Source organism: Anopheles arabiensis, chromosome 2 (assembly GCF_016920715.1).
Source record: "Anopheles arabiensis isolate DONGOLA chromosome 2, AaraD3, whole genome shotgun sequence".
Taxonomy (NCBI): Eukaryota; Metazoa; Arthropoda; class Insecta; order Diptera; family Culicidae; genus Anopheles; species Anopheles arabiensis.
Window position 1 is genome coordinate 26,745,059 of NC_053517.1, and position 13,008 is coordinate 26,758,066.

General features: G+C 45.2%; 1 protein-coding gene across 2 annotated transcripts in view; it reads left to right on the top strand.

Annotated features, from left to right (window-relative positions):
• Positions 1 to 2,350: 2,350 nt before the first annotated feature.
• LOC120908806 (serine proteinase stubble) overlaps positions 2,351 to 13,008 on the top strand; it is a 100,742-nt gene continuing 90,084 nt past the window's right edge. The window contains exons 1-2 of one of the 2 annotated variants that reach the window (XM_040320188.1): positions 2,351 to 2,461; positions 5,511 to 6,265. The gene's annotated coding sequence lies outside the window, so the exon portion shown is untranslated. Of the gene's footprint in view, positions 2,462 to 2,484; positions 2,758 to 5,510; positions 6,266 to 13,008 lie in introns of those variants that run through there. The other variant, XM_040320189.1, reaches the window with a different exon arrangement.

Sequence of the window (13,008 nt, forward strand, 5' to 3'; positions counted from 1 at the left end):
TAAAATAATCCTTCTGTACGTACGAGCGTCTTGGTTTCGTTTCGTACCATTTTTCGCTTCGAATGTCTTTAATGATTTTAATGAGTCTTGTCATCGGAGGGGAATTTCTCCGTGTGCAAGCTTTTTTTTGCTTCTTCTTCAGAAAGCAGGTAAATTCGTGACCGCTTCAATGTATGATATGGGTGCGTTAATTAAAATTGTTCAAAAGCACTCAAACATCACACAAAAAAATCCTCGTTTAAGAATGGCATTACACCTTTGTGGGGGGCCGACACCAATCAGTGAATTGTCACATGCAATCGTTGCGTTGCCAATGATACTTGTAATGCTGTAACTCTTCCCTTTTGTTTGTTTTGTCTTTGAAAGTGAAAGAAGTACGGTTCTCTCACAGCAGTGATCTTTTGACCTTATTTTAGCTAACGTTAAATGCAGCGGGTTGCTTATGATAGGGAAAACGCAATGCCGCCTAACAATAGAGAGGGTGCTGTATTTTGGTACGCGCTTTTACCAGCAGATTAAACCGCTCATTATTATTGCCGTCTGGCGGTGCATGACGGTGGTGGTGTGTATGGTTGAATTGGTGGGCAATAAATTTGTCAACAAATGAAACATGAAATGGAATCACTGGAGGAAACTTTTACCCTGCCCAGCTGCTCGCTATGTTAATGGACGATAATTACTTTAATTGTTGCAGTTTTCCAATACCCATGGATGGATTTCACCCTGCGGACGGTGTGCAGCCCGATTGAAAGCCCTTTTATTGATGTGATTTCTTTCGATTTCGGTTGAAACTGAACGAGAGGAGGACTTTTCTGTTTTAGTTAAAAGTAGCGAATTAGAGAAGGGCCCTTTATGAAAATTCATAAGCATTTTAAAAATTGATATTTTCTAAAATGAATAGTTTGGAAAGGTTGCATATCAAAGCAAAACCATTTAGATGTGATGCATGACTTGTTTTTTTATTGGAATTAAAAATGTAAGCAGTTTTTAATTGCTTGGTGGAAATGGTTCAAACTCTATATTAAAATTGAGTGAAACTTCACCCTTCATGAAACATTGTATTTTGATTCAAATTATCCAGAGTTTATTGCCTGTGCAATAATAAACAAGAATGGACAATAAACTAATGATTGATTATTTTCAAATATTAAAGGGTTCTTAATAGCTCTTATATAGCTCAACATAATTGTTCGTTATTCATCATGCAAATAATTGAGACGCATGATGAAAAAAAAATCTTTAAACCTTTCCATCACGCACTATCAGCAAAAGTTGGTTTCCATGATTTTGCTAAAACGACTAAACAAAGACGTTAGATTGGGATTAAAAGTATTGAGAGCTAAGTATTCACTTCCTGTACCTTTTGCCCAGTTTCGGGGCCGTTTTTTCAATGGGCAAATTATCTAACATAAGCGAGCAACGAAGAGAACGCTTAGACCGTGTGCGATCGTACTAAGTTTTCAAACATTTCCATACCGCACCTGCTAGGAGGTTTAGGTCTTACAGCGAAATCAAAACGAATCACCAACGGAATCGTGAAACAGGTTTGACTCCTCCGAATGAGCTCCCGGCCCAGGTGAGTGACTGGGGGATGCTCCAGCAACGATCGACACTCACTTTCTTTCTCTCTTTTCTCTACGCTCTGAAGACATTCGGCTGCTGCTGCTGCTGAGGCGGATATGTGCATCCGATCGTTTGGACGCCCTTCGCTGCATCGTCTTGGTGGGCTCTCTGGAGAAGGTCTCTCGTGAGGCTTCAAGCGGCCGGTTCCGCATGCGTACGTTTACCACTCATGGAGGGGCTACCGGTGTCTAGTCCAGGGGCAGGCAACGCCACTTTCGGTTGCAGTTTTAATATTAACATCAAGTAAAGAGTTGTTGCAAGAGCACCAAATGTAATCATAGCGAGGTTTCGTATTAAGTTGAGAGAAGTTTCATATAAGTAACTTAATAATGCATGTTTCTAAAATTATTATCTTCAACCTCGTACCTCGTTATCGCAAGGCGAAACTTTGTAACAGGTTATATTTTATGATAATTTCTACGGCGTAGGAAAATATGTTATTTTATTTATATATTTATACACTGTAGCAAAATATGATGTTTGTTACAAAAAAATGTGTTGCTATAAACATATAATATATATGGTCATTTAAATTACTTTTGAAATACACATCTTTGTATTTCATGTTGACCATCAATCAATTATTTTATTTCAATACCAACTTACTAAAACTACACTTTTATCTGAACGCGTCTGACGAGCCCTGACCCGGCCGAAACTGCTTCACTCGGGCTCTCCACGATAACGCGCTCCATCCAGCTCGGAATCACAGTCAGTTATTTGCTGACTACGGACCGGTTCGGACGCACTTGCCAAGACGAAACGGTTTTCCTCGGGCGTCGAAACGAGTGCGCGTTGCGTGTTGCGGTGTTTGTGCAGTGTGTGCGCTGTGCGAAAGGTGAGAAAAGAACTGTGTACTGTCGAGCCACCGCAATCAGCAGCATTAGTGTGTACCTGGTCCAGTCATACCAGTGCGATCGTGCAAGATTTTCTTCTCGTTGGAAGATTTTCCTTTCTTACGCTTCATACATTAAGTACACACAGCGCGTACGAAGAAAAACAGAAAAGCTTTCCCGGGTACGCGCAGCAAAACTTTATTTTCCCGTGCGTTGTGTAGCGGTTTTCTACGTTTGGTGTGTGAGCAGAAATTAAACTCGCACGCTCGCACCATAGTCAAAGCAAACGCTGACAAGAGTGGGTGCAGGAAAGGCAAACGGGCCTCGCATTGATTGGTTTTGTTGGTTGAATGGTACACGGGGAGATAGAGAGACAACAGAGTAGAACAACAGAGAAAAGCGTAATCCTTCGCCTCATGTGTTCTTGAAAACAGCAACAGTCGAGCAACGTTTCGCACTGCGGTGGGAATGTTTATGTTTGGTGGAATACAATTGTGGTTGATTGATTCGAATCGAAACGCAATGCCTTTGCGCTGAATGTGTAAAACGAATGGTGTAGTTCTGAGTTGAGGAGTGGTTGTATTCGCGTTTCTATGCTTCAACGTGCGTGTGTGTTGTAAGAGGAAAAAATAATAAGTTCGGTAACAAAATTCGATGCAAAAACTCTATTTGATTGTGTGGAAGAATCTTTCAATCTTACCATAGAACCTTAATGACTAAATACTTTTCACACTCAGTTAAGAGAGGCTCAAGCAGGGGTTGAAAAAACTTAAATTTGCCTAATATCTTTATAATAACCTAGAAATAATTTGTAATCACTTTTGCCTTTTTGTTACCTTGATGCTTTGGTGGTCCGTTCTCGGCACTTGAACGAGCGATAGAGCAAAAGGGCAAAGGACGATAATTTGCGCCCCAAAAGCGAAAGCATGCGATAATCTGTACATTCTATCCCGATGCACGTCTCGTCCACCAGACGGGCAGACCAGCAGTTTCCCAACGCAAAAACTCACCGTTCTTGTTGACGGGCAGGAAACAATCAGAAAGTGGGAAGCTGGATTGCACATTAAGAGGTTACGATCAGCAAACTCATGCCACCATGTTTGTCGAAAGGGACAGGCATCTGTGACCAATTGTTTCGTTCGGGTCAGAAGCGATCAAAAACGGATGATTGGTGCGGCTGCTGCTGCTGCACACACTGCATTGGAAGCCAGCCCGGGCTCGACTGCAACCAGCGAACAGGATGCAAAATGTGAAACAGGAACTGTGCTTTCAGTTTCACAAAAGGGAGCAAAGACTCCAGTTTAACCAGATCCGGACCGAGATGTCCGCTTCGATGCATCGTAAATTGCTCAATTCTGCTGCAAATTGTTAACCAGTTGCTACCAGTGTTGTTGCTCCTGCGGCTGCTGCTTGTTAGGCCCTCTGCATTGCAAGGTTTCGAGACGATCGTGAAGATCTTGTCAATAAATTTGACATGCTATGCAAGTGCCGGTCATCGAGGTCCAGCGCGAAAGGGAAGGAATTGAATTTCCGTCCCAGGTGAAGGAGAGTGCCGCACTTGGTGGATGAATCAATCAACGGGCAGCCGGTGAAGGATAAGACTGATTGAAATACGGGAGCTTGTAAAATAAATCATTTCACGGCGCAAGTATATTGCACTTGTGGACGTTTGCAGTAAAAGTGATGGTTGCAAATCGCAAAATGAAATTGCCTATTGATTTGATACGATTGATGGGATTTAGAGTTAAAGCAAATATTTTGCTATTTTTTATGATACCTTTTTATGCTCGCATCTTGTTTGAGCATACTAACTAAAGCAGGTCTGAAATTGACACTGTTTTTTTATACTGTTTTTTTATGAAATGTAATCAATTTGAGAAATTAAAATGCCTAATGAAGCGCTACAGTCACTCCAAGGTAGCGTCGCCAAGAATTAATGATATCACGCACCTGTATTAGCCGCTTTTTATGCAAACTGCAACACTGCACGGTGCGCACCAGTGCTGTGAAAAGCAGCCGAAAATTTACAACCAGAAAAACAAACGGAATAGAGTGGAGAAAAAACATAAACGGCCAACTGCTCTCAATTGTTTAGCGCCGCGAAAAAGGTTTCCCCGCACGCTGGAGCTCGTTATCTAACAGCATTAATGAAATCCCATCAGCCGCATCAATTGTCGCTGGCAGCAAACGGCATTTTCCGCGCCAACGGTGACCCGATTCTGGTCTACTCGATCCCCTCTTTCTTCCAGACTCGCCAGGGCACTTGGTAGAGGTGTTTGAGCGTTAACTTCCGCTCAGCACGAATCCAACTCTTCGCCAACTCGTGTGGTTTAGATTTTTCGGTCACATAGTTTAACCACAATTGAGCCATGGTGAAGAGGAACTACAACAAAACCAGAGGTTTTGGGGTGGTGGAAAATGGGAAGAAAAAAATCTCCATACACACACACACAAGTGGCACGATCTCACAACCAGTCTGCTGGGTGCCCCTGTTGGTGCCCCGCTTGATGCTTTTCTTACCACACGTGCTCAGACGGTTGCGCCGGTTCGCCATGGTGTTCATTTCCGTTCCTCTGGATAAGCTGGGTTGAGGAAATTCGATCCCATTAGCTTCGCGGCAAAGGTTCGTCCGAACCCGTGGCCATTGGCCTACCGCGCACCCACTGACCGGGCAAGGGCTGCGCGGTTGTACCTTTGGTTTGCTTTTTTTCCCCTCTCACTCGCGCGTCAATGCAAAAAAGCTCCAGCGTGCAACCGTTCCGGGAAGCACGGAAGGTGTCGTTTGTAGGCAAAGCAGCAGCAGCAGCATCAGTAAAAAAAACTGGAATAGAAGCAGATGAGCATCACGAGAGCCCATCATAACAAGATGCTTGATAAATCGCTTTTTAACAAGTTGTCAATTAGATTCGGTTCTCATTTCGCGTTCATCGTGCGTTTAAGCGATCTCACAGCGCCGCAGATCGGACCGCGGTCCGTTCTTTCGCCTTCGACTTACCTCATTTTACCTTGCCCGCTTCATTACACTGCTCGTTTGCAAAATTCTCGTTGCAGGTCGGATTCGTTTCGTCCGATTTACCGGTGTATCCAAGTGTAAGTGTGCATGTGTGTGTTGTGTTTCTTTTGTGTGAGTGCTTTTTTGCATCGTCAAACACCTGCCAGTACTACACCGGCACGAACTACAAGCAGGCGCTGGTAGCGTGAAAGTATTTCCTTCCCGATCGATTTAAGGGCATATTTCGCTTGTAGCGTAGAAGCATTGAAGGAAAGAAAGAATTAAGTGCAGAAAGTATGCTGGCCACATGAAATGGTGGAAAATTTTAAGTGAATCGTGAAGCAAGGAAAGAATTAGAGCTGGCAGGTTGAGGTTGAACCATTTCGGTGGAGTGCATCTGTATACGGTGGTGTGCATATGTAAGTTCGTGTGGTTCTTGAGAGGCGTAAAGCGTGAATTGTGTATTGAACGAAAAGTGCATTGTGCTTAGAGGAGAAAGAAGCAAACAAGTGGAAAAGGAGAAAAATATTTAAAAGTATATAAAATAATTTAAAAAAATCAACGCAATTTAATATTGAACTAAAAGCAGTGTAACAACAATATAAACAAACTTACTGATACAAAAAGATAACAGAAAAAAGTGCACCACCTGCGCAACAGATTGAACGCCCGCCGTTTCTGACCATCCAGCATCATCGGCTTGCATCGTCGAAGTTCCAACTTGCCCGGTTGCGATCGATTGATCGAGTTGAACAAACCGCAACCGAGAACGGCCAGAAGATACGAAGATACGCAAGCAGCCAACTAATTAGAGGTAATATTTCTCGACGTGTAGAGCGGGCAGAGCGCGGTTTTCCGTGTGTTTTTAGTTTCGTTAGCTATTTTTATTGCTGTATCACGTTGCTCCCGCGCAGATTTTGTAGAACAATCACGGACGGTGCTACGTCCGCGGGCCCCAGAGGGAGGAGAAAGAACAATGTACTAAATCTTTATTACCACTCGCATTGGGCTCGCGTAATGCTCCCCGGGCTCGCCCGGGCTACAGTTCTAATCGTTTATGGGGATGGTTTTCTGTTTTCCTTGGAATCGAATCAAATGCGCGGATGAGCGCTCGGAGTCGAGTGTGGCGCCGTATGGGCGCCGGAGGGAGGCCGCACTCGCCACAAGGTACGCGCCACACAATTCATCCGGCTTAGTGTGGGCTTAATGGTTAGCTGCAGCTGGAAGCGCGCTGAGTGACACCCGACCCGGCCATCGTTGGCTGAATGGTTCTTCTTGGTCCCCGCTCAAGGCCAGCGTGAGGCGAAGGGAAGGTCGCGAGGACGCATGGGGGAAGGATCGTAAAAGTCTTAATGAAAGTTTGTGCGAGCGTATTTTGATTCGGTTCCTTGTTTTATCGATCGCGATGATTTTACTTTCGTTTTATTGAAGTTCATCGTACCCATTGTGGCATTGTGGCCGTACAGTGTGGGCTGTGATTTTTATGTAACTCTCCTGCCAATGTCAATGCCACCTGGGGTCGCTGTGCTTTTGCCGTAGGTAAGATCGTGTGATTCGTTGGGCTCCATTTAATGGCCACATCGGTCTGGAGCGTCGCACCAAATCGATCTTAGAGTGTCGACGGATCGGGGTCGAACGGAAATACTTCGCGAGGTCCAATTTGCTCATCGCTCGATCGCGCCTTGATCGACCGGTTAAACGAGGTGTGCGTATTTACAGTGGATACATTAACCCGGTGGTAACGGTTTCTATTTTGTCACCACGATTACTTTGCAATGAGACAAGGCGCAGAACTTACGGAAAGGTTGTAGAAAAGTTTAATCATTTGCAGTAAGCTTATAAACTGGAACAGGAGTCATAAGTGCTACTGTGTGTTTGTTAAACGTGTACTTCATTTATGCTAAAAATTCAATACCATAACGTTGTGATAATGTATAACGCATTCTACTATTCTGTTAGTATGCATCAGAAACCGGTACTCTTACTGATAGCTAAGAAAGGACGGCTAACGTGTCATAAAATTAGCTGGACAGAGCTTTTAAATTCCTTTCTATGCGAGAGGAATAGGATAGGGAAAAAGCATACCAAGCTCCAAGGGTGCAGCTGGTGGATAATTTTCCACCGTGAAAGTACATCAATTTCTTTCGGCTGCAGCAAACACACGGGGGTTCTCAGCGCATTTAGTTATAACGAGAAAATTGCTACACCTGCACAATGACAAAACGTTCCTCGAGTTAGTTCACCCCCAAGGCAAGGGGAAGAGTTAGCTTCCGAGCTGAAGTCACCACATCGATCGGTGGTCGGCGTGCTGAAAGCTTTCTATTTATATTTATCCCCCCCCCCCAACAGTAAGCGGAAAAGCTTGCGCTAAATCAGGGCAGGTGGAAAACAAAACGCAGGGCAGTGCAGCGAGTGCGAGGAGCGCCGTAAACGGAATCAACCAGATATGGGAAGGGGCTAGCTAGTCCAGGCAAGTGACAAAAGCGTTCCCCGCTTCTTGAGCAAAAAGAAGCCCGATTTGCCCAGTGCGGGGTGAGGCGAGAATGCAACCTTCGGGCGGCCGGGAACAGGAGCTGCCGTTTGCTGCAGCAGCATCGAGCCGGAACGGTTTAGGTGGCGAATCACACACTCGCATTCGTCGTGGCGTTTATGCAATTGCGCTATTACATAAATTTATGCACGTTTCTTCTTGCCACGGTGGAGGAGTGCAGCAAAGAGACGCTAAAAACAACGCGGGGAAAGCGAAGAGAAGAAGCACCCTATTGTTTACATACGGCATCTTTCTTTGAGATCCCACGTGCCTTCGGGGGAGGCTTTACGGGGCTATGGAATCGCTACAAAGCGTTTCTGTGCAAAACAGTGACACAAAGGCATCAACGGCCAACAAACAGGTGGAAGCTCTTTCTCTGTCTCTCGCTCCTGGAAGACTACTGGGGCTGTTTGTTTTGTAATTTTTAGTTAGTCATGGGCGAATACCACCCAGCTAGAGGGAGCCTTCCGTTGATTGTTGGAAAGAGGAGCAACATATCTGCGGGATATATTTTGCTTCTCCGCATCGTGCTTTTTTCTCTCGAAAAGCAAATTGAAATTTCTATCCTGAACACAAGGGTGGCTATAACAATTATACAAAATTACTCTACAGTTAGGTTGGTGTGCGGGTTTAGATTTTAACTCTGCATGTCTCCGCGAAGAACATGTCACGCAAAGCGATAACCATTTTTTGTGTACTTCTTTCCATTGCTGTCTGGTACAGACTAGGCTTTGAATATGGTGATGTAGGGAGTTTATTTAATTCCTCTACATGTACGGTTCTTTTCCCCTTCTTAAGTTAGCGTAGCTGTACGAAACGATCCAAAGTACAATGATTCATTTTATTCATGAACAAGACGCCTTGCTAGCTGCTTTGGCTCAGCTTATTTCAGCCATCACAGCATTAAACGCTTGCAGAGTGGATCGTTTTGTTGCGGCGCTCTGGGCAGGTGTGCAAATGTGCCCTCCAACGATCTATCCAATTGCCACTGCCGAACTACCTTTGATCTTTCAATTTCCACATTTGCCATTTGCCGCCCTTTGCCGGTGTTCGCGTGCGCACGCGCATGGACAACGGTGTGGTATCAAACAATTTATTTCAAATTAAAATATCAGTCTATCTGGCTGCCGGGCCCGGCCGCAGAAACAATGGCTGCAACGGGGACAGTGTTGCATCCGGCGTGTGCTGTTGCTGCTGCTGCCGATTGTACGATCAGATAGACGGTTAGACAAAGAGAGTGAAAGAAAGCGCACACGGATACACTGTAGCCAAACAGCCAGGCAGGCGGTCGTTGATGCCGAGGGTTCGTCGCTTGCGGTGTCGTGCGAATCTTGCGTTTTGTCTTTCGTTTGCCTAGCGGGTCTAGCTCGTGGTATCAGTTGACAGTGGTGGCGGTGGCAATGGTGACAACTTCTTTCCTACTGCCCGCCGCAGGGTTTCCACTGGAAATGGGGCTGGGCTGGGCCTGTGTGTGTGTGTGTGTGTGTGATTTAAGAACGGGAAAACATAAGACAACACAAGACTTGGCGGAGAAAAGCAGCCTGCTGCAGGGCTAAAAACGCTAAAAACGGTGCTAGCGGGCCAACCCCTTGGTCTTTGGTGGCCGGTTTTGCTAAAATCGCTTTTGGAGCCACCGTTGCCCGAGACCGCTGAGGGGTTTGCTATCGCTGTTTGCTGTTTGCCGGTTTTAGAGTGTTGTAGATTTCTTGCCTACTTGGTGTTGCTCTCTTCCAACTCGTCCATCCCGGTGGACCGTTCGTTCTTTTCTTGCGCTATTTTCTCTGCCTGTGAGCGTGCCGGGGTGCCTCGGAAGTACTGACGCAAGGTGACGCTTTGGCGTTGATGATGCTGGTTGATGGTGCATTATGCAAGTGATCCGCTGTTGGCCTTTTGCCGGCAGCACAGTTCGGAATCTAAGACCTTGGCGTCGCGCGTCGTTGCGACCACCGATGCATAACTTCACCCACCGCTGCCTGCCTGCTGACCTTAAATGGTTGTGCCGGGATAAATATGTGCATATTCTTCTGCAGCCCCCATTCACCTCCTTTATCGTCGGTATCATTGACTCGGTCACTTTAACTCTTTTCTTCTCTCTGATTCCCTTACTCGCTCTCTAGATGCTGCGCACTGTGGCACACATTCTTTCCCTGTCAGTCACGAGCGCGGTATGTTACGGGGCTTTCTAGTACACTTGCAACCGTGCTGACGATTGTTCATTACCATTATCATTCTGACTGCACCGTGATGCTGCATTTCTGTAAAGGAAAAGGGACAAAACGTCTCCACACCCAAGCGGTGGACGCTTTTGGTCGTTTTGCACCCGGGTGTTTGTGTACGTACGGCCCCGTTTTGAGGCGAGCAAATAAACTGATCACCTTTAAGCTTCGATCAACTGAAGACAGATGAATTGCGCACGATTGGATGGAGTTTGCAGCTGATCGATGGCAATGGAAAGCGCGATGGTGCAGCAGCCGGTGCACTTTTGATATGGTTATTTGCCACTCAGAGAGTAAATAGGCGGTGTGACAAGTTGAGCCACTTTTCGCATTGCCAGACCGCACAGTTTGGTGCAGAAAATGCATTTTTGTAGATGAAAGAGCTAATTTGATTCACAATAAACGACTCGACCTTAACGAAATTAGCAAACAAAACAAATCCATTGAAACGTAAGATGTCCATAGCGAGAAACGATGTAATTTTAATGCTCAACTTGCTAATGTGTTTGTGAGTCAGGAAGCGTTAAGTAATAGTGGAGACGCACGTATTGCTTAATCGTCGCTAAGTTTGCACCCCTTTTGTTGTCGTGCCCGGTTCGATTCGCACATTTATTATGCATCATCGATCGCGTACCGCACACACACACACGCACCGTTAGCGAATTGGTGTCACTTTCGGTTTCGTTTTGGGGAAGTTCCCGATGCCAGCTCATCGGTTGAGCGTGGCGGTTCGATTCGTGTGTTACGTTTTCCCATTTCTCATTTGCCTTCGAACGTGGGAGAACGGTTCACGTCACGCTTTTGGGCAGGGTGAACATGAGCAATTGCTGAGTGGTCGCCGGGTAAAATAGCGTCAAGTGTGGAAATCGGGCCGGTAGTGTGGTTAATCATTCCTCAAAGGAGCGACAGATTACATTGATTATTCAGTTTTCCCATCATCAATTTTGCTAATGAAGTTAAAATTTGGTCAGTAAGCTTTTATTTAAATTTATGTTAATTTATTATATTAATTTAACATATTTGGACTGAATTTATCATTATTTAGTGAAAAATGCCTTTCAAACTAATATAATATTGTGATATAATTGCATCCTCTTTTCGTTCATCCACGTTCCCCTATTGTTTAATTAACGCAATGATTTCGATGCTCCAAAATAGATTAAATGGTTCTTGTTTAAAATACAGCTGCACGCGGCACGATCTTTAACGCATTTAACGACGCTCGTGAGCTTCTGCAGCCAGAACACTGAGTGCCCATCGATCGGTACGCCCGAAGCAGTTCGATCAATATCCGGTCGTTAAAAGGGTGATGGAAAATGGGGACTGCAAACGCCAACCCTTCAAACGCGAGTCTGCCGAAGCATAACGGGTAAGAGTGCGGTTTCATCAGAACAACGCCGTGCGGTTTTACGGTGTGCTTCATTATAGACTTCGAGCTCAGTTCTAGACTTTTGGGCTTACCGTCGTTTCCGTTGCATTAATAGTAGCTCCATTGTAGCCAACAATAGAGGGGGGGGGGGCAAAGAGGGGATTGGGCTGACGATTAAAAAATTAATCATTAATTATCCTCCGGCAACTGTCCGGATCGGGGTCTGGCCGGACGAAGATCGATGAATTGATCGCGTAAAATCATTCCGGATGAGCCGCTTACAAGCCGTGTACCATTTCTAGGGGATTGTGAATGCTTCGGGGCAAGACCAACACGTGGTAGGGTGGACAGCATGGGTTAGGTGTTAAGGTGAGCCAATTGTGATGGATTGTGTTCGATGGTAGTAAAAATAGAAGAGCAATGAATTTATTCTCGAGTACTGTAGGCCTATTTCCTTGGCACAAAACCACACATTATCACTAAAAACTATATAACTAAAAAGTACAGAAGTACAAAAAGTAGGTAGATATCTTGGTGGACTGGCTGGTCAGTTCGCAATCAGCAACTTAGCTCGATTTTCAGGTGCAAAAGGCATAGAACTGAAACCACAAACACCGCACCGACCTGATCCGTGGTGAGCAGAAAATTACGCAATGTACCATTTTACCGTTTTACATTGATAAAGCAGAAAGCATCAATTTGCGATGTCCGGTTTGTTGCTTTTTGCAGCATACCATCACCACCACCACCCATCTATCCGTTTCGCTTTGCATATGCCCTTCAATTTTTTGTGGCCATTTACTTCCTGCTGCAATATCAATGATTATCGATGAACAGGAACGCACCAGGTTCTGTCTGGCTAGCCGGCACACCGGTAGACTGTTGCTGGTGTATTGGTTTAATAAAAAGTACATGTTTCCCCTTTTTTGCATTCAAATGAAAAACAGATGAGAAATGCGAATGATGGAAGGGAATTTTCATCAAGCGTATTTGTTTGAATTTGTTCAATATCATCTTTCGCACAATAAATGGTTCGCCAGTGCCGCAGTTTGCTAGCTACAGGAAGCGGTGATGATGTTTCGCTTTGGATGAAGTTTTTTTTTTCCCTTCTATGCTACCCAGCCCAGAACCTTACCATAGCACAGCATGAATCCCTGGTAATACGCGCGAAGTGGGAAGAAAATATTATGATTAGTTTCATTCGTAATGCACCGTGTGGAAAAGTAAATCATATCTCCCGGCTAGCTCCATGTATCAATGCCTTATGATTAACCGTACTGTGCCCGCCTGGTCCGGTGTGTAAGATCCGAGAAGCGGGTGGTGGTTTTTTCTTCTGCATTCCGTTTCCAGAACAGAACGTACGCTGGAAGAAGGTCAGCGGTTCCGTGCTAATAAGAACGAACCCCCCCCCCCCCCCTCTGTCTCGGACGCATTCTGAACAA